Below are 20096 nucleotides of genomic sequence, written 5' to 3' on the forward strand. Positions count from 1 at the left end.
CTCCCATGTTCCATTTTTGTCCTCTCAGAGTGCCCTTTTTTCAATCATCCCTGCAATTGGCTATTTTTAGGGTCCTGCTGATTGGTGCATTTTATAGAGCGCTGATTGGTGCATTTTACAATCCTCTTGCTAGCTACAGAGTGCCGATTGGTGCATTTTTACAATCCGAGCTACAGAGTGCTGATTGTTGCATTTTACAATCCTCTTGCTAGAGAGAAAAGTTCTCCAAGTCTCCACTCGACCCAGGAAGTCCAGCTGGCTTCATCTCAATCCTCCCTCTAAACAGGACACCCCGTCTGCTGTTGGGAATTGGGTGCTGACCACTCTAGCTACTTCCTGCTGGATAGCGGTGAAGAAGGGGCCCTGAAGTTGTAGTGTCTTCCAGAGGGGAACCTCTCTAGGCCAGTGAAAGGTCCAGTGGGTCAATCCAGGGGTCCTCAGAAGAAGTTGTGAATTGAGCTCATTTGGGGTTCCATTTGTGAGATCATCTGTAGCTTGATGGCCTTGATCCTAGAGGAAACAAATTTGACAAGGAGGTTAAAAACACAGGGCCTGAAGGCGAGTAATAGCAAGATGGTTCTCATGGGACCTAGAAAGGGGAGAAGCCATGTTGCCGAACTCCAGAAGTTGGTATAAGAATTTGAAAGGTGTTGTCTGATTTCAGAAGCCTTTTCCTATAAACACCAGGCAGAGTCTTGTACTATCCCTGACTGGTTAGTGTAAAAACAACAGTCTTCCCCTAAGAAAGTGCAAAGCCCTCCTTTCTCAACAGTGAGGAGGTCTAGGCCTTGGCGGTTTTAGAGAGTCACTGCTGCCAAAGAGTCTATTTGGAACTGTAAAGATAGATTTTGTTATTCTCACAAACTCTCTGAGAAATCCTTTGATAATGTGTGGTAGTAGGATAGTGAAGTAGACAAACCTGCTATTCCGCTTCCTGTAGCAGTAGCCATTCCTAACCCTATAAGTAAGGGTATTAGTTGTATTCCCCTGTGCTGATGGACTTGAGCTTTGAGGGGCACTGATAGAGTCTGATTTCCTGGGGCAATGTCAATTAGGAAGACTAAGGTGCAGGTTCCTGTTCAGTTGGTGGGGAGGCAGATAAAGGTTGAAGTTGAACATAAGAAGAATATGCCTTGGCTGGGTAGACAGAACTGGTTGTGTATATTAAAAAAGTGTGTGAGTTTGTTTTCATTTTCCCATACTCCTAGAGTACTTGCCAAAGTAGCTCTAGTGAGCAGCTGGAAAGGCGTGTTGGAGCAAACTGAATGGCCCCCTGTGTTCTATTTTCTCATTGGAGAAAAAAACGTTTTGTATCTACTACGAACCATTCAAGAGAGTAATTCAAAGAGGGAATGAGAAGCCATTCATTAGTGGTGGGGGCGCTGCTGCAGAAGGTCCAGGGGTGAATGGTCATGCAGGGTGTCTGTTTGCCATTACAAAACCTGAACTGTTTGTTAAGCAGGGAGAAGGTGATGATTTTTGGAGGCCCTGAGAAGCAGACAAGCCATCTGAATGGAACTGTTTGGGTGACTCCAAAGTTACTATGATCAGTTGGGGCTTGAAGTTGTAGGATGTAATTACACTAATGAGATAGTAGGTGCCCCAGGGGCAGGCCTGATAACAGGTTGTGCTGGATGCATAAAGAGGCTTGGAAACTTAGGACAGTATTCATAGTCACAGTACCATGTATGGGTTTTTCATTGCTTGTGTAATAGGTGAGGTTGGAAATGTAAGAGCATAAAAGCTGGATTGTGTGTCCTGTTTGGGTATTCTTAGTAAGCTTTGCGGAAGCCCAAATCTAGGAATCATTTCATGAGCCTTCTCTGTCTTGCAGGGGAAGACTTCTATCCAATTTGTAAGGTATCAACACAGACCAACAAATATTGAAATCCCCTTGACTTAGACATATGGGTGAAGTCTAACTGCCAGTCCTCTCCAGGATAGTGTCCTATTCTTTGTTCCCTGAGAGGGGCCTTACAGTGGACCAAGGGATTATTCCTTTGACACACTTCATAGGTTTTGACTACTTGTCGGATGGTCTGGAGGAGATTTGGCCCTATAAATAGGGATTTGGCCATTTGATGAGTGCTCTCGATACCCATATGAAAAGGTTGGTGGAAGATTTTAAGTATTTTCCACTGGCTGGTTTCAGGAATAAGTACTTTTCACTCTTCTGTCATTAACCACCCCAAGGGGAGAAAACTATGCCCCCGTGAAAGTCCCCATTGTGTTTTGATCAGTGAATACTGGGGCTTAATCTCTTGGAGAGGGTTGTTTCATACCAAGGGTACTTCCATAGGTATTGCTAATGGGAGGTTCCACCTGGTAGCAATTTTGACCTCAGCATCTGCCCAATGGTTTGCTTCTGCCTTTTCTCCTTCACCTTTCTGATGACTTTGGCAGTGTAAGATTGCCACCTCCTTGGGTTTTTGCACTGCATGCAATAACTCCATGACTTCCTTGTGGTATTTAATGGGGATTCCCCCAGAGGTTAGGAAATCCCTTTCTTTCCATATTGCAGCATGGGCATGTAGGATTAGATAAGCATACTTGCTATCTGTATATGTGTTTATTCTTTTTTTCCTTTCCCAGTTCTAAGGCTTGGGTAAGCACCACTAGGCTGCTAACTGAGTGCTAGTCCCTAGGAGAAGAGGCTTGCTTTCAAGTACTGTTACATTACTAACTATGGCATAACATGCCCTTCATATCCCATTCTCCACAAATGAACTTCCATTCTTTTATAGGTTAACGTCAGGGTTAGCTAAGGGGACTTCTAAGAGATCCTCTCAGGTGGCATAAGTCTGGGCTAAAATTTGTTGGCAGTCATGCCCAATTGGTCTCCCATCCTCTGGGAGAAAAGTGGCAGGGTTGAGGGCTTCAAATACACATGCGTATTTGAAGCACTGGTCCCTCAAGGAATAGTGCCTGGTATCTAAGTAGGTGGTTGTCTGGTAACCATAAATTTCCTTTGGCAACTAGTATGCCATTTACATCATGAGTAGTCCAGAGGTTGAGATCCTTTCCTTGTATTATTTTGATAGCCTCTGATACTAAGATGGCCACTGTTGCAACCACCCATAAACAGTGAATCCAGCCTTTTGCTACTACATCAATTTCCTTATTTAGGTACGCCACTAGTTGTAGAGTTGTCCCATGAGTCTGAGTAAGGACTCCAAAAGCTATTCCCATTCTCTTTGTGATGTATAGAGAGAAGTTTTGTCCTGTGGGAAGGCTTAAGGCTGGAGCTTGTACTAGGGCCTGCTTTAAGGTTTTGAAGGCTGTTTCTGCCTATGGTTCCCATTCTCCTAGATGAGTATTTGCCCTCTGGGTCTCCTTGATTAGAGTGTAGAGTGGTCTGGCCATCTCGCTGTATCTGGGGATCCATAGTTGGCAAAGGCTGGTGATTCCAAGGAACCCCCACAACTGTTTTAATGTCTTAGGATAAGCCATTATAGGTTGTATTCATTCCTTGCTGAGGGCCCTGGTTCCTCTGGCTAAGATTAGTCTTAGATATTTGACTTGTTGTAGGCAAAGCTGGGCCTTGGATTTAGATGTTTTGTACCCTTGATTAGCTAGAATGTTCAAGAGATCTAGAGTAGCCTGCTGGCATGAGGCTTCCGAACTGGTAGTCAAAAGAAAATCATCCACATACTGAAGGACCAGAATGCCTGGACTTGAGAAGTGGCCTAGATCTTGGGCCAGTGCCTGACCAAACAGATGAGGGCTATCCCTAAACTGTTGAGGAAAGACCATCCACATTAGTTGGGTCATGTGGTCTGTGAGATACTCAAAGGCAACGAGAAACTGGGAGTCAGAGTGCAGGGGAAGCAGAAGAAGGCATCCTTGAGGTCCAGAACAGTGAACCATTCTGCTTCCTCTGGTATTTGAGAGAGCAGGGTATAGGGGTTGCGTACAACTGGAATTACTGCCTCATTGATGAGTCTAAGATCTTGCACTAGTCTCCACTGACCATGCGGTTTTTGTACTCCTAGAATTGGGGTGTTGCAGGGACTGTAGCATTTTCTTACTAAGCCTTGACTTTTTAAATGTCTGACAATATGCTGTAATCCTTTATGAGCTTCAGGCCTTAAGCGATGTTGCCTTTGATAAGGAAAAGTGGTGAGGTCTTTTAACCTGATTTGGACTCGGTGGGCATTTTTTGCCCTTCTGAATTGTCCTTCCAATACCCAGATTTCAGGTTGATTCCCCCCTCAAGTAGAGAACAACAAATGGGTGACTTGTTACCATATTCATACAAATAATAGCTCCAGCTTTGGCCAATATGTCCCTCCCTAATAAAGGTGTGGGACTTTCAGGCATAACAAGAAAGGCATGTGAAAAGAGCAAAGTCTCCCAATTACAACTGAGGAGGTGGGAGAAATACCAGATTACAGACTGTTCCAGGATTCCTTGAATGGTAATGGACCTTGAGGACAGCTGTCTGGGGCAGGAGATTAACACTGAGAAAGCTACACCAGTGTCCAGGAGGAAGTCAATTTCCTGGCTCTCAATGGTTAAACTTACCCAGGGGCTCAGACGTGAGCTGGCGCTTGCCCCAGACACCCTCAGTCCTGCTGTTGGATCATCTGGTTGTGGGCTTCTAGTCCAGAAAACCTTTGTCCTCTGGGGCAGTACGTCTTCCAGTGATTGCCTCGGCATAGTGGATGTGGGTGAGGGCTCAGCTTGTTTCTAGTTGGACAATCTTTTTTAAAGTGTCTTTGCAAGCCACACTGATGACAAGTCCTACTGGGTGATTGGGCTGCTCCATTTTTGGTCCTCTCTGAACCAATAAGGTTTGTTTGTCTGAGGGCCATGAGTAAGGCTGCAGCCTTTCTCTGATCTCACTTTTCCTTTTTGGCCTGTTCCTCTTGGTCTGTATTATAGAATACCGAGGTTGCCAGGTTTAATAATGCCTCCAGATTTTGTTCAGGACTTAGGGCTCACTTTTGGAGCTTTCTCCTGATATCTGAGACTGACTGGGTAACAAACTTATCTTTTAGGATCAATTGACCTTAGCGGGAGTTGGGTGACAGGGGTGTATATTTTATTAAGTTCTCCAATAGCCACTTGAGGAAGGTGGAAGGATTTTCTTCCTTTCCCTGAGTTATGATGCACATCATTGAATCATTAATGGGCTTTTTCCTAATTTTCCTTAGTCCTAGAACACAGGTCAACAGATTTTTGTGACCCCAGTCCTCATGATCTGAGTCTAGGTCCCAGTTGGGATCCATACTGGGGATGGCTTTCTGACTGGTAGGGAATTTGTCCCTTTCTTCGGCAGCCATTCTATCATTTACTTGACTAAGATACCAGGTATTTCCAAACTCTCAGGCTGCAGCTAAAGCCACATTATCTTCATTAAAGGCCAGGGTTTGATCTAACAATAGCATGACATTGCTCCAAGTGAGGTCAAATGTTGAGCCTAGACCCTGTAGGACATCTATATTCTATATACCTATCAGGATCATCTGAAAACTTCCCCAAGTCTACCTTGATCTGCTTTAAATCAGAGAGGGAGAAGGGGACATGTAGCCGGGTTGGGCCAAATTCCCCTCCCCCTACAGCTTGAAGGGGATATAACAAATAGCCAGAGGGTTTTGTGGTCCCTTGGAGATTTCTGTGCTTGTTTCCTTCTGGGTGGGGGAGATTCATCATTAACAGGAAGGAGAGCTGCAGGGAGGGTAAGATATGGAGCTAAGTTGAGAGATCCTCCTGTGGAATATAGATTGCAAGTTTTGCATAGTTGTGGATTATCCTTCAATGAAAAGAAAGCTTGGACATAAGGTATTTATCTCCATTTGCTTTGTCTCTTACAGAAAAGGTCAAGCTGCAGGATAGTATTGTAATTTATACTTCCTTCAGGTGGCCATTTTTCCCTCTCAGAGAGAGAATATTCCGGACAGACCATAGTGCAGAAAAAAATAAATTACTTCTTTTTCAGGGTTTGTGGGTCAAATTGGTCCCAATTGCTTAGGATACATTTCAAGGGTGAGCCTGTTGATGCCTGAGTGTTTCCCATCTCAGAAAAAACCGCCCACACTTTTGGTTGGTTTGTTTTCTCCCTGCCCAAGAACCTGCAGTGTTCCCCAGACCCTGCTGTTCAAATAGTTGTGCTCACCAAAGCAGCAGCGGAAACACTAGTTTTCATCCTAGACCACAAAGAGGACCAAGGAAGGTCAGATTTACTGGCCCTTACTGACACATTCTCAAAAACCTGCACTGCACCCTTGCCTTTCCTCTTAGACCACAAAGAGAACAGAGAAAAATCAGATTTAGTGGCCGTTACTGATGCATTCTCGAAAACCTGTTAGTTAGAGTCCTAAATGTTTTCTCCTGTTGGTACTGGGACCTTACTCTTGTTCTATAAAAATGACATGCCTCAAAATGGAGTGGAGGGCCATACCCTGAGGGAGGGAAGGGATCTCCAGGATTGGAAGAGTGAATCTTTTGTACTAACTTCTTATCATATGAATAGGATATAATTTCTGAGGCTCCCCATATTCTAGCTTCAGGAATAGCTTTTGATAGGGCTGCTAGTCTAAGGAGGGATCCTAAAATTCCAGATAGTTCCCCACTCATGGGGCTTTGGGCAAAAATTATGTTTTTCTGATTGGTGAGACGAGTGCCTAAACAAGGGAACAGAGTCCTGAAATTTATACTAGAAATCATTCTTATAGGAGAAACTAGAAGAGCACCAGGGACAGGGAGTGCTTTTTAGAAACAGGATAAACCTTGGAGAAGAGAGGCAGGAGAAAGTTTGGCTGACAGGCACTAGGACCCAGGAGGCAAGGGTCAGGATAGATAGGATTGATGGGCGAGTCTCGCTTGGGCAACGTAACTTTGAAAGTTCTGCTCATGGCTGCAGGGTCAACCAACTTTCTGTCTGGACCCCGGAGCTGAATGGCTTTCCTCTCTCTCAACCCTTGGCTCAGCCCGGAAGTACAGGAAAAGCAGAAGCTGGTTCCAGGCAAACCAACGCTCCCGACTCTGAAGAGTTGGGGCTTGTTAGAGAGCCCTTTCTCAGAAAGCCTGAAACCCGTGTCTTTAGCCTGGTGGCTGCACTATTTGCTTTTAGCTGGCTGACAGGTGTCCAGTGTTTAGCGCCCGAATTCTAAGGAAAAATAGGACAGAATAGCAAGTGAAAGGGGTCTGATGGTACTCACTGTGTGGCAATATCCTGGATGAGCCCCCAAGATGTGTCTGGAGTTGGTTCCTTCGGGTGGGTTTGTGGTCTCGCTGACTTCAATGAAGCTGCAGACTTCTGTGGTGGGTGTTTCAGCTCTTAAATATGGCACTGACCCAAAGAGTGAGTGGTAATAATGTTTATTGTGAAGAGCGAAAGAACAAAGCTTTCACAGCATGGAAGGGGACTCGAGCAGGTTGCCCCTCCTGGCTGGGGTGGGCAGTTTTTATTTCCTTATTTATCCCTTTCCATGTTCCATTTTTGTCCTATCAGAGTGCCCTTTTTTAATCCTCCCTGCAATTAGCTGCTTTTAGGGTCCTGCTGATTGGTGTGTTTTACAGAGTGCTGATTGGTGCATTTTACAATCCTCTTGCTAGAGAGAAAAGTTCTCCAAGTCCCCACTCGACCCAGGAAGTCCAGCTGGCTTCACCTCTCACTCATTCTTTCACTGTCTGTCCTGCTGCCATATAACTTGTACCTTGCTTCCCTCCACCTTCCTCTATGATTGTAAGTTTTCTGGCTATGCACAGTGACTCATGCCTGTAATCCCAGCACATTGGTAGGCAGAGGCAGGTGGATCAATTGAGGTCAGGAGTTCAAGACAAGCCCGGCCAACATGGTGAAAACCCATCTCTACTAAAAATGCAAAAAATTAACCAGACGTCTTGGCACACGTCTGTAGTCCCAGCTACTTGGGGAGGCTGAGGCAGGAGAATCACCTGAACTTGGGAGGCAGAGGTTGCAGTGAGACGAGATTGTGCCACTGCACTCCAGCCTAGGCGACAGAGACATGCGGAATTGTGAGTCAATTAAACATCTTTTCTTCATAAATTACCCAGGTTCAGGTAGTATTTTTATAGCAGTGTGAGAACAGACTAATACAGCCAGTTAGGAACATTTAGCATGGGAACAGTTTGTGACCTTGACCATCATAGGCACTCAGCAAATGCTAGCTGATGTGTTCAGTAATTCTCAGAAAGAGAAGAATTAATTGTAGAGATATGTGGAAAACTGGATATCATATATTTTAGTGAGCATTCAGAATCTTTTTTTTTTTTTTTTTTTTTTTTACAGAGTCTCGTTCTATACCCAGGTTGGAGCATAGTGGCGCAATCTCGGCTCACTGCAACCTCCGCCTCTCATGTTCAAGCAATTCTCCTGCCTCAGCCTCCCAAGTAGCTGGGATTACACGCACTTGCCACCACGCCCCACTAATTTTAGTAGAGATGGAGTTTTACCATGTTGTCCAGGATGGTCTCAATCCCCTGACCTTGTGATCTGCTTGCCTCAGCCTCCCAAAATGCTGGAATTATAGACGTGAACCACAGTGCTTGACCCAGACGTTTTTGTTAGGAAACCATTCCAAATGAAGTAGAAAATCCTCTACAGTTGTCAGGGTTATTTATCCACATAAAATATTTTGACCTTTGTTTTCTTTTAGTGAAACTGAATTTTCCAAGTGTGACTTCCTTTTGATCAATTGTATCTTCATCTCTTATATGTAACATTAGCCACTAATGATTTCAGTTCTTTTGATTTAGAGACATATTTTCTTGTTTTTACTATTTTTCAGGTCTAACAGTCAAAGGTTTAAACTTGTTTATGTTTTCCATTAAAAATTACTAGGAAAGCAATCCTATTGCAATGCAGCTGGTGCTGATCTCATGAGAAGTTCTGGTCAAAGAGAAGAAGGAATGAAATGGCATATCTGTAAAGAAAAGAACCAAATGGACATGTAATTAAGTTTGGCTGATATCTCCAAGTTTGGGATCATAGTGATTATCACAGGAAGGGATAATAAAACGTCTTTCAAAAATTGTTTTTGTTGCTTTTCCTTTTTATTTCAAGATATATGATTAGAGGATGGGAGGAGGTCACAAAGCTTGTAGAAAACTGCATAGTTAGAAGTATTCCTAGATCATTTCCTCTTTTTATAAAAATGCATAATATGGTTAACCGTTACAATGTTAATTCCAATTTTTCTTAGTAAACTAAAAAAAATAACATGGAATGTATTTTTTGAAGCAAACAAGTACTTATCTGCTTCAATCTCACAGTGGGTTGTATTTAAGATATAGAAATTTTTGTTTTTATATTTGTTACCTGGAAGACTGTCGGGTTTTTCTGTCCTTTGCCTGGAAATTTTTTTTACAATTTCTATGATACAAAAAACTTTTCTATATATTTAAGTGGTCAGTTGTATTATATTTACTCACACCTGCTTATAAAATCTTTTAAAATGTCCTGTATACTGTATAAAAATCTGTCTTTCCCCTTCCAGTTGGTCAGGTACAGAAAAAAAAAAGAAATCTAAAATGTAAGGAAGTTTAGGCATCAAAGATAGATTAAGAGGTGTAATATTTACCTAGTAGAAGTTCCACAAGAAAAGACAATGAAAAGAGAAGAAGCTAAATTAAAAGGAATAATACATGATTTTTCCAGACTGATAAATAAACAGTTCCTCAGATGGTAAAAGAAACATGAGTCTTGAACAATAAACAGAAAAACTGCAGAAAAACCAAGATGAAGGTAAAAATATTAGAAGAAGCAGTGATGAACCATAAAGTATAAGCAATGATTCACAAGAATTGTAATTTGTCTGACAACAAATTTTACATTAGCAAAAACTGATTGTAGAAAAAAAATACCTTGAAAATACTGAGGGAAAATGACAATCAACACAAAGTGTCATTTAATAATGAGGCTAAAATAAAGATATTTAACACAACGGTGGATTCTTATCACTCATAGAATTTATCTGAAAGAACCATTAGATGATGACACTTATTAAGAAAAAAATTCATCCCAGAAAAGAGCTACAGTTTTTTTTTTTTTAGATGAACTCTTGCTCTATCGTCAGGCTGGAGTACAATGGCCTGATCTCAGCTCACTGCAACCTCCGCCTCCTGGGTTCAAGGGATCCTCCTGCCTCAGCCTCCCAAGTAGCTGGGACTACAGGCACGTGCCACCACACCCAGCTAATTTGTGTATTTTTAGTAGAGACATGGTTTCACCATGTTGGCCAGGATGGTCTCAATTTCTTGACCTTGTGATCCTCTGGCCTCGGCCTCCCAAAGTGCTGGGATTACAGGTGTGAAACAGAATGCCTGTCCTATAGTTTTTTTTTTAAGAAGATATATTGACATAAATATTTGTGTAAAATATAATAATTTAACAGTGATAAAGACACATATGGAATTTTGAATACAAAGAAAACTAACATACTAGACAAAAATTACCAAGATATGTGAGTCAAAGCATTCTAAAACTCTTTTGTTGTTTAAGAGTAAAACAGAAATATTATGATATACCTTTATTAAGTCAAGTATGCACATTAAAATTTTAAGGGTAACAAAGAAAAGAATAAGATCTTATACACAGTTAGAGTGGAGGTGAGTGACCTGAAAGGAAAATCTAATGATATTATTTAGAAAGCACTAAAAATATAAGCATATGTAAATATTGAAGAAAGTTTAAGATACAAAGAAGATTTAGAAAGTTTAAGAAACCACTAATTGAAGTTCCAGAGGAATAGAACAATAAAAAGAGAAAAATTTGGAAACATACTGAGACTTATCTAGAGTTGATAAGAGATTATAATTTGCAAATTCAAGAAGTCAAATAATTAAAAGCATATCTACGTTGTGTAAGACTATATTATTATTCCCAAATACTTGCTACTCCTTCCTGGAGAGGAAAACATTTGTCCACCCAATGTATATTGTGTGTGGTAACATAACTTGCATTAGTTAATGAAATAAAAGCAGTAACAGCACATGTCTCTTCTAATTAGAGGCTTAGGAGCTAGCATGTTTTGCCATTCTTTCTTTTTCTTCTGCCAGGATTACTGGAAATGCCCTAGATTAAGGCTCATCTGTCAGCCTAGATCCCAAATCAATGGAACATGCAGCAAAGCCATGGGTAACTCATAATCGACGTGTGGCATAGAGGAGACATAAACATTGGTTGCTCTATTTTTTATTAACGCATTTTAAACTAGACAGCAGTTCTCAATAGACAGAGATTTTATCTCTCAGGGGACATCTGTCAATGTCTGGAGACTTTTTTGGTTAGTACAACTGGAGGCTGTGGTACTACTGACATCTAAAGGACAGTGGCCAGGAAATATACTAAACATCCTACAAGATACAAGACAGTCCCATGAAAAAGACTTTTCAGCCCATAAGATCTCATCAGTGCCAAGGTTGGCAACCTCTCATCTAGCCTATCCTAATGATTTTATATACCCAGACACATTATAGTGAAACTGCAGGTCACCAAAGACACAGTGTTCTTAAAAGCAACCATAACACAGTGACTGATTATAATCAAAGAACTAACAATCGAACAATCAGCTAATTTCTCAATAGAAACCAGAAGGCAGTGGAATATTTCAAAATTTTGAGAGAAAATAACCATCAACATTGAATTGCATAATCAACAAACCCATCTTTTAGAGATGAGAGCAAACTAACAGCATTTTCAAATAAACAAAAATTAAGATATTTGTGGCAAGTAGACCTTAAGTAAAGAGTATGTTTCAGCCTCTCCCTACTCTAAAAGTAATCCTACTTGAGAAGTTTGATATGCAAGAAGCAATGATAAAGCAAAGTTGTTAATATAAGGACATATTAAAATAAACATTGAGTATATAAAACAATATCAAATAGAGTTAAAAAAGGAAAATAAAGCTAAAAGCATGATAAACATAATGTAAAGATCAAAATAAATTTTCTGAGCTCCTTGCACCATTTTTGAGTTTGAAAAAATGTCGACTCCATCTCAAAAAAAAAAAAAAAAAAAAAAAAAAAATATCAGTTAACTTTAGAGTTCAAAATGTTGTATATAAATTTTAATTTCTAAAGTCTCAGTCTTAAAATGTGTTAAACCAAAACTGACAGAAATACAATGAGAAATTGATCAATCTACAATCATGGTGGCTACTTTTTACATAGCTCTCTCAAAAGTAAGTCAAGAAGCAAAACATTATTTAAAAAATAAAATATTTAAACAACAAGATTAGCAACCTTAATATAATGAGTATATATGGAATTTTGCATCCAATTAGATGATTTGTCCTTTTTTGGCACATTTTGACCATGTATTAAACATAAAGGTAGTCTCGAAACGTAACTAACAAATCCGTAAAATTTAAATGCTTTCTTTTCTCACAGTGAAATAAAATGAGGGTCAGATGTAGTGGCTCACGACTGTAATCCCAGCACTTTAGGTGGCTGAGGCGGGCGGATCAAGAGGTCAGGAGATCGAGACCAACCTGGCTAACACAGTGAAACCCCGTCTGTACTAGAAATACAGAAAAATTAGCCGGGCGTGGTAGTTGGTGCCTGTAGTACCAGCTACTCGGGAGGTTGAGGCAGGAGAATGGCGGGAACCTGGGAGGCGGAGGTTGAGTGAGCCAAGATTGTGCTACTGCACTGCAAAATCAGAACAGAGTGAGACTCCATAAAAAAAAAAGAAAAGAAAACAAAAGAAAAGAAATAAAATGAGAAATTAATAACAAAAAATGTAACAAAATAGTGTCAGTGAGTCAAAGACAGTAAAAATTCACTGTAATTGTAATTTAAAAAGTTTTTTAAAACTTGAAATTGTTAAGTCTATACTAAAATTAATAGAGAAGAGGAAAAGCTCAAGAGGGGTCAATAACATTTTGAAGAAGGAAAATGTGTCGGACTTGCCCTGTGTAGGATCACCCCTGCGATCCCAGCACTTTGGGAGGCTAAGGCGGGTGGATCACCTGCGGTCAGGAGTTCAAGACCAGCCTGGCAAAGATAGTGAAACCTAGTCTCTACTAAAACTACAAAAATTAGCTGGGTGCGGTGGCAGATGTCTGTAATCCCAACTATTCAGGAGGCTGAGGCAGAATCACTTGAACCTGGGTGGCAGAGGTTGCTGTGAGCTGAGATCAGAGACCTAGAGAGAAGAAATTATGAATTAGTGGGTAAAGGAAGATGCAGTAAGTAAAATGCTAGAACTACACACACACACACACACATATTAATGTATATGTGTATATATAATATAAAAATAATCAATATAAAATAAATGTTTATCCAGATCTCACATTACCTCCCTTTAAGTTCATTGTAAGTATCTTAAAAATCTAAATGTCAAAAGCAAAACTTAAAACAAAGTTGGAAGAAAATACACACACACAGTACAAAAACAAACACAGATCTTCAAAAAATTAAAGGATTAATTTGTATTAAATGTAAGTCTCATGTACCAACTGAGATAAAAAACAAAGGTAAAAGGAAAAAGTCTCAATTGAGGACATTTGCAATGCATATAGCCAACAAGAATTAATATCCAGAATATATAAATTACTGTAACAAATCAACAATAAACACACATCCAGCTTAGGAGAATTATTAAAGAATAGTAAAAGACAATTTACAGAAGGGAAAACCCAAATGGTTGGTTAACGAAAGGCACTCAACATCCATCATAACGAAACAGATGCAAATTAAAATAGAGTTTGATTTTTTTAAGTTTCATAATACCAAGTGCTGTTGAGCTTTTGAGGAGATTAAAATATTTATCCTTCAGTGATAAATGTGCAAAATGTTGTAACCACTTTGAAGAGTAATTTAGTAATATCTAATTCATTTAAAAAGACACACATTTTATGTGGTAGCCAGTGTTCACGATGGCTACCAATGACACAGGCTTCCTGGCATTCACACCCAAGTGAAGTAACCTCTCTTATGGTACCAGGGTGGTGGCTAATACCATAAAATACAAGTGGTTACATATATACACACACACACACACACATATACACATATATAATGTTATTAGATTATATGACATACATATGTCATTAGATTATAAGATACTGTGGCTTTCATCTTGAGCTCTGTTACCTCCTCCTCCTCCTCCTCCTTCTCTCTCTTTTTCTCTCTCTCAGATCACTTGTTTGGGAGGAAGTCAGCTGTAATATCATGAAAATGGCCCTATGGACAAGTCTGCATGGTGAAAAATAGAAGCTTCCTTACAAAAGCCACATGACTGAGCTTGGAAGTAGATCCTCCAGTCTTTGAGATGACTGCGGCCTAGAAGGACAACCTTGGCAGTAACCTCATGGGAAACCTCAAGCCAGAAACCACCCAAATAAGCTGCTCCTAGATTCCTAACTCACAGAAATTTTGAGATAATAAATATTGTTTAAGCTGTTAACTTTTGGGGCAATTTGTTACAAAGCAACAGATGATGAATGCACTGTATTTCCCTGCAATCCGACTTAACGGGCAATACCGCAGACCCGTTCTTTCAATATTCTTTTTATGTCATGGCTCATGTAAAATATGATAAGGTTTGTGTGAGTAAATACCCAGGCCTGAGGCAGACTATTTACTGAGGCAGAGCCTGGTGTCTCAGGGCCCATCAGCTGGATCCAGACACCTGGTGAGCTGAGCAGATTACTCTCCCTGCATTTCCGTATCCTACTTCTTCTAAACAACCATCACTATAGGGAAACACACAACAAGTAGAGAGAGATGTAAAGTGATGTTCACATAGAATTTTTTTTAAATTTTAAGACATTTGTATAAGTTTTATTTTGTATTGTATATTATCGTATGAGAAACAGGAAAAATTTTGAGAAAGAAAGGAGTATCAATATTTTATAAAACAAAATTTGCCATGATGTGTTCCTTATGCCTTAGTGTCCACCATAGCTTTAAGAAGATATAGAAATAGAATGGAAAACAGTAAAGTTGAGGAGAAAAATCTCTAATCATAAATTTTATCACTTACCACATTGATGAGTTTTGTTTTCACCTCCCACTATTAGTAAATAATGTTTATTTCCTTTTATGTCCCCAACTTTCTCTGAAAAGTAAAAATTTGCATAAATTAAGCTTTTCTACTCTTTCATATTCCTTTAAGTTTTGCTTTTAATTTTATTTACATTATATAGAAATGTTCAGATAAAAGTAATTCATGACATGCTTGAAATATCAGAGCATATCAGAGTGTTACTAATAAGAAGCAACTCTTTCTCTCCTCCTCAAGACAGATTCCATTTCCCAGAGAAGATCACTTTTAATAGTTAACCCTAATGTTAGTGCCCTGCTCCAAATTAATATGTTGAAATCCTAACTCCAGTGTGACTATATCTGGAGATGGAGCCCCTAAGGAAGTAACTGAGGTTAAATGAGATCATAAGAGTAGGGTCCCAATCCTATAGGATTAGTGTCCTTATATAAAGAGACACCAGAGAACTCTTTCTCTGCCCCAACTTCTCCCTCCATGGCTCTCACTGACAAAAGGCTACATAAGGATTTAGCATAAAGATGGACGTCTACAAGCATGGGAGAGAACCCTTTCCTGAAACCAAATTGCCAGCACCTTAATCATGGTCTTCCAACCTCCGGAAGAGTTAAAAAATAAATGTCTGTTGTTGAAGCCATTTGGTCTGTGGTATTTTGTTACAGACTGCAAATTATCTAAGATACTTAACCACTGGATTTTCACTACTGACAAAAATTCTTCGCTTGGCTGAACTTTAGTCAGGCTTCTGAAACTTCTCCTAGGCCCATCTATGTACTTCCTTGTAAAATACAGATTTAGCAAAAGAACCCAGGCAGCTTAGTTTAGCCAGAACCCCCAATCTTGATATCTGATCACTCTATAAAGAATGTCATTCTATAAAGAACAAGTGATCAGGCTCCTCATTCTCCACTATGCCCCAGGTGATGCCTGACTGTCCTGGCCTCTATTCAGTAAGAATCTTTCAGGTCAGTTTAGCCAGAATCCCTCCTACTCCTAATGTTTCATCTCAGTAATTTTCCATCCACTGACTCGTACTCTGTTCCTTGGGTATAAATTCCCATTTGCCCATTCACAGTCGAGTCCAATCTCTCTTCCCCACAGCAAGACCCCTTTGCAGTGGTCCTTATACCATGGTGATGATTCTGAATAAATTCACATTACCTGTAATATGTATCATTAAATAAGATACATGTTCATCTGTCACATATGAACCCATGCCACTCTCCACACATGAGTTACCTGTTAAAATGAGATTGCAAAGCAAGCCTCAGAAATAATATAAAAAGCAAGATAGGCTTCTTTAAGTTCCACATTATAAACTTTTCAACCCAGGGACAAAAGTTGGACTCACACTTATGGGAAATTCTCAGTAAAATGAACATACATATATTAAAACATGAAAGAGATAAATTTGAAAATTCATGTGTCCACATTATTCCAGAGCCAAACTCTGGCTACTGTGTGGATTGGGGTTGATGCATGATTGCTTGTAAAATTAATGACTTTGTTGTATTCCGTGATAATGTGCAGTCATAAGATAAAGCATTTTAAGGTATTTTCCATTATGTGACCCATCAATGAAACATTCATTATCTAAAATCCCTGGGAAAATTAATAGATATACCAATTATATGCAAAACAAATGGAAATATAAAAATGACTTTTATTATTCATTCACTGTGAATTATTATGTACTTTGACCAAAGGTGATCAATAGCCAGATAGAGTCAAGGTTTAAATTTATAATTGTGATGTATTTTTTTAATGTTAATATCAGGGATTATACAGAAAAGATAGCAAACAAATTAAAGTTATGAAGAGAATATAAAGTATACGATTCTGACAGCCTACAAATTGGTTTCACAGAGCATTTTGGTCTAGATGTTAATGAGAATTTGTTGAACTAGTTTCATCTGTGATTTTAATAGCCTTCATCTATTTATTTTACTCTTCACGTATTTTCTCATAGCACAGGTGTTGCAGGTAGGACAAGTTGACACAATTAACAGTTACTTTCCTCAGACTCACAGTTTTAATGTATCTTCTGATCAGTAATAACTGGACATATTACTTATTTTCCAGATGTCTTCATGCAATACAAGAAAACAAGCAAATGAATGAAATGGTTTTTCCTCAACAACTTGAAAGAAATTAAAGTATAAAAATTTTTATTTTAATTTCATTTTGTCTATATTTGAACATAACAATGTCTTTCTGAAATACTTCCCTCCCTCCCCCCCCCCTTTTTTTTTCCAGAGACAGGGTCTCGCTCTGTTGCTGAGGCTGTAGTGAAATGAAGTGGCGGAATCATAGCTCGCTGCAACCTTGCACTTCTGGGCTCAAGCAATCCTGATACCTCAGCATCCCCAGTAGCTGGGACTATAGGAATATACCACTGTACCTGGCACTCCATATTTTTCTGAATGTTTGTTTCAGATGATGTTCTGCCCATAACAGACCACAAATTACTATTTGATATTTTGTTTTCACATTAAAATTGTCTTTATGAAAAACAAATAGAACTGAATTTTGTCAAGTCTTAAAAGTGATTTCTAGAATGCCTCTGTATACCATTTGCAAATATGTACTACCAAGACTTTATTTTAAGAATTGTACTATGAAAGCCTTTACATGCAGTAGTCAAAGCAGTAAATGAAATAGGATCTGCAGGAAAAGAAAGCATAATAATAGTAATAATAATAATAACAACAGCTCAAAGAGAGGTCTGGTGTTCGTTTTTAGTTACTTGGAAGTAACTTCTAAACCCTTGGAATTTTGAGAGTGACTGGAATGTCTTTGTTATTCATGGTAATCCCCTGGTACCACATCTGAAAATTAATGCCAATGAGATGACTCAGAGAGGAGCAAGCCATGCCAGAAAGACAAAACATATGACTGTAGTTTTGTCTAGTTTCGGAGTTTGGGGCCAGGTGATATCAGCCTGACCTCCCAGGATTGGGGTGCTAGAGATGGAGCTCAACCATGTGGAGGATGATTCCATTAATCCTGACTATGTAATGAAACCCCAAATAAAATCACTAGCTCCTGGAGACTGTGATGAGCTTTCTGGGTTGCCAATACTCTGTGCATATTGTTACACATTTGTAGCTCTATTTGTAGAGCTTAATACAGCCCTGATGCAAAGAGAGATTCAAGTTTTGGGATCCTCCCAGTTTCCATCCTATGCATTTTTTTCTTTAGCTGGTTCAAATTTGTATTCTTTGCTATAATAAAACTATAATTGTAAATATAGCACTTTCTGGAATTCTATGACTTGTTTTGTGAACTATTGAACCTGAGGGTGGTTGTGGGAATCCCCAAATGTGTAGCCAGCTTGTCTGAAGTGATGGTGGCTCTGGAAACTCCCAAACTGTCAGTTAGTGTCTGAACTGAAGGTGATTTTATGGGGACAGTTCTCTTAACCTTCACTGTTGGACAGTCTCATTGAGTTGGCCTCTTAGACAAATTTGACAGTTGGAGAAGTGTGCCTTCAACTGTGAGTTATGCTAACTCTGGATGGAAAATGAAATCTTCGATTTTTCAGTAGTTTGCTCCAAATGTGCTAATACGTGGAGAATTTGAGATCTGGATCCCTGCAGGGTGATCTGATTCCAGGATCCATCCAAGAACTTTAAGCTGTTTTAGAAAACTACAGAATAGAAAGATCGTTTGGATTCCCTCTGAAGACCTTGAGACAAAGATATGAGTGAAAATAGTGGTTTTGGGAGGTGTAATAAATAACAGTGGGAGGATGGAGAATTGAGCCAGAAACAAAAGGCAGTCAGTGTTATGTGTTATCCGGACAACTATCATTGCAGGTGATTGGAGCTTACTCCGTATGGGGAACTGTGAGTAAGGGTAAAACACATTCCATCTGGGGGTGAGAGAGCTGTGACATTGACATTCCAAGGTAGGCTGTGGTTGAGGACAAAGATTCAGGAAAAAGGGTGAATTTTATTTTCCTGGCACTTGTAGACGACACAATGCATAGACAGAGTGCTTGTCAAACGTTTTGGAGAAAGCTGTTTAACAAGCATATGCAGTTATTAGCAGATGGAAATCTAGGCTTTTGGGGATTGGGCACACTGAAATAGCAAGGTCTGAGGGATATGAGCATGGACAGAGAGCTCTGACAGCTGTAATAGCAAATATAATATCACTGTTTTGGAAACTGAGGGGTTAGAATCACAAACTACACCAGACTCAAGCCTCTGCTGTCAAACCTGAAAGAGAGGTGAGGCATATGGCTAGACAATGCATTGAAATCTTTAGCCACATCAAACATTAGCAGTCCACAGTAATTAATAAGGTTATCTGCTGTTCAAGTATTTCTCCCTTCTGGGGTGAAGGATTTATTCCCTAAGCAGATAGGAGTGCAGCCTAAATATGCCCACGAGGTATCAATCCTCTGCATATGCTTCAGTTGAAGAACACTGCCTTGTCCTGGGTCTTGAGTACTTCCACGGACATTCTGCATTCCATGACTGATCTACACATGGATTCTTTCAAAATCTTTCTTAGTCCTAAAGCTCCATATAAGGTCAACTGTGGCTTTTGTTTGGTCTGCATTTCCGCTCAACTTTTCTGCCTAATCTGACTTCTTTTTCCCCTCTTCTACAGGTGCCAATTTCAAGAACACCCATCTAGTAAACATCCTGAACAATTATCAGCTTCCCATAAAACCCAACTTGAACCAATCTGAATACTTTCGCATTTCTTATGCTAAGTTGAAATGGTACCATTTCTTAAATATGAAGAAAAAGTAAACGTTATTCCTGTAAATGCCTTACAATTTTCTGATTCTGAGATACTATATAAAATGCTATTCATATATAAACTCAGTAGCTCCTTATGAAAGTTAATTAGCCAAGATCCCATAGGTCAAAACATATGACTAGCGTTTAGTTAGTCACTAGTGTTGGTGCTCAGAGAATGATATCCTAAGGTATCATTATCAGTATGCTTTGGCATACTGAGTGCTTTGAATGAAAGGAAACTGGAAGGCCTTAGAAGCTGCCTCAGAAGCTGCCTCAGCATCAAGGTCTCTCTGACTTTCCCTTGTTTCTCCTCCACAAGCACAGGAGGGGCTTTCTCTGAAGTTCTATTATCTGACTTAGGG

The 20096-nt window shown here is 39.6% G+C and overlaps 1 long non-coding RNA gene across 1 annotated transcript; it reads right to left on the minus strand.

The window, feature by feature from the left end:
• Positions 1–10617: 10617 nt before the first annotated feature.
• Positions 10618–17102, minus strand: LOC140712114 (uncharacterized). Its single transcript, XR_012093565.1, has 3 exons — positions 16139–17102; positions 14960–15034; positions 10618–13114 (listed from the first exon to the last, which is right to left on the minus strand). It is a non-coding gene; the product is annotated as an uncharacterized lncRNA (long non-coding RNA).
• Positions 17103–20096: the final 2994 nt, after the last annotated feature.

Source organism: Chlorocebus sabaeus, chromosome 7 (genome assembly GCF_047675955.1).
Source record: "Chlorocebus sabaeus isolate Y175 chromosome 7, mChlSab1.0.hap1, whole genome shotgun sequence".
NCBI classification, from domain to species: domain Eukaryota; kingdom Metazoa; phylum Chordata; class Mammalia; order Primates; family Cercopithecidae; genus Chlorocebus; species Chlorocebus sabaeus.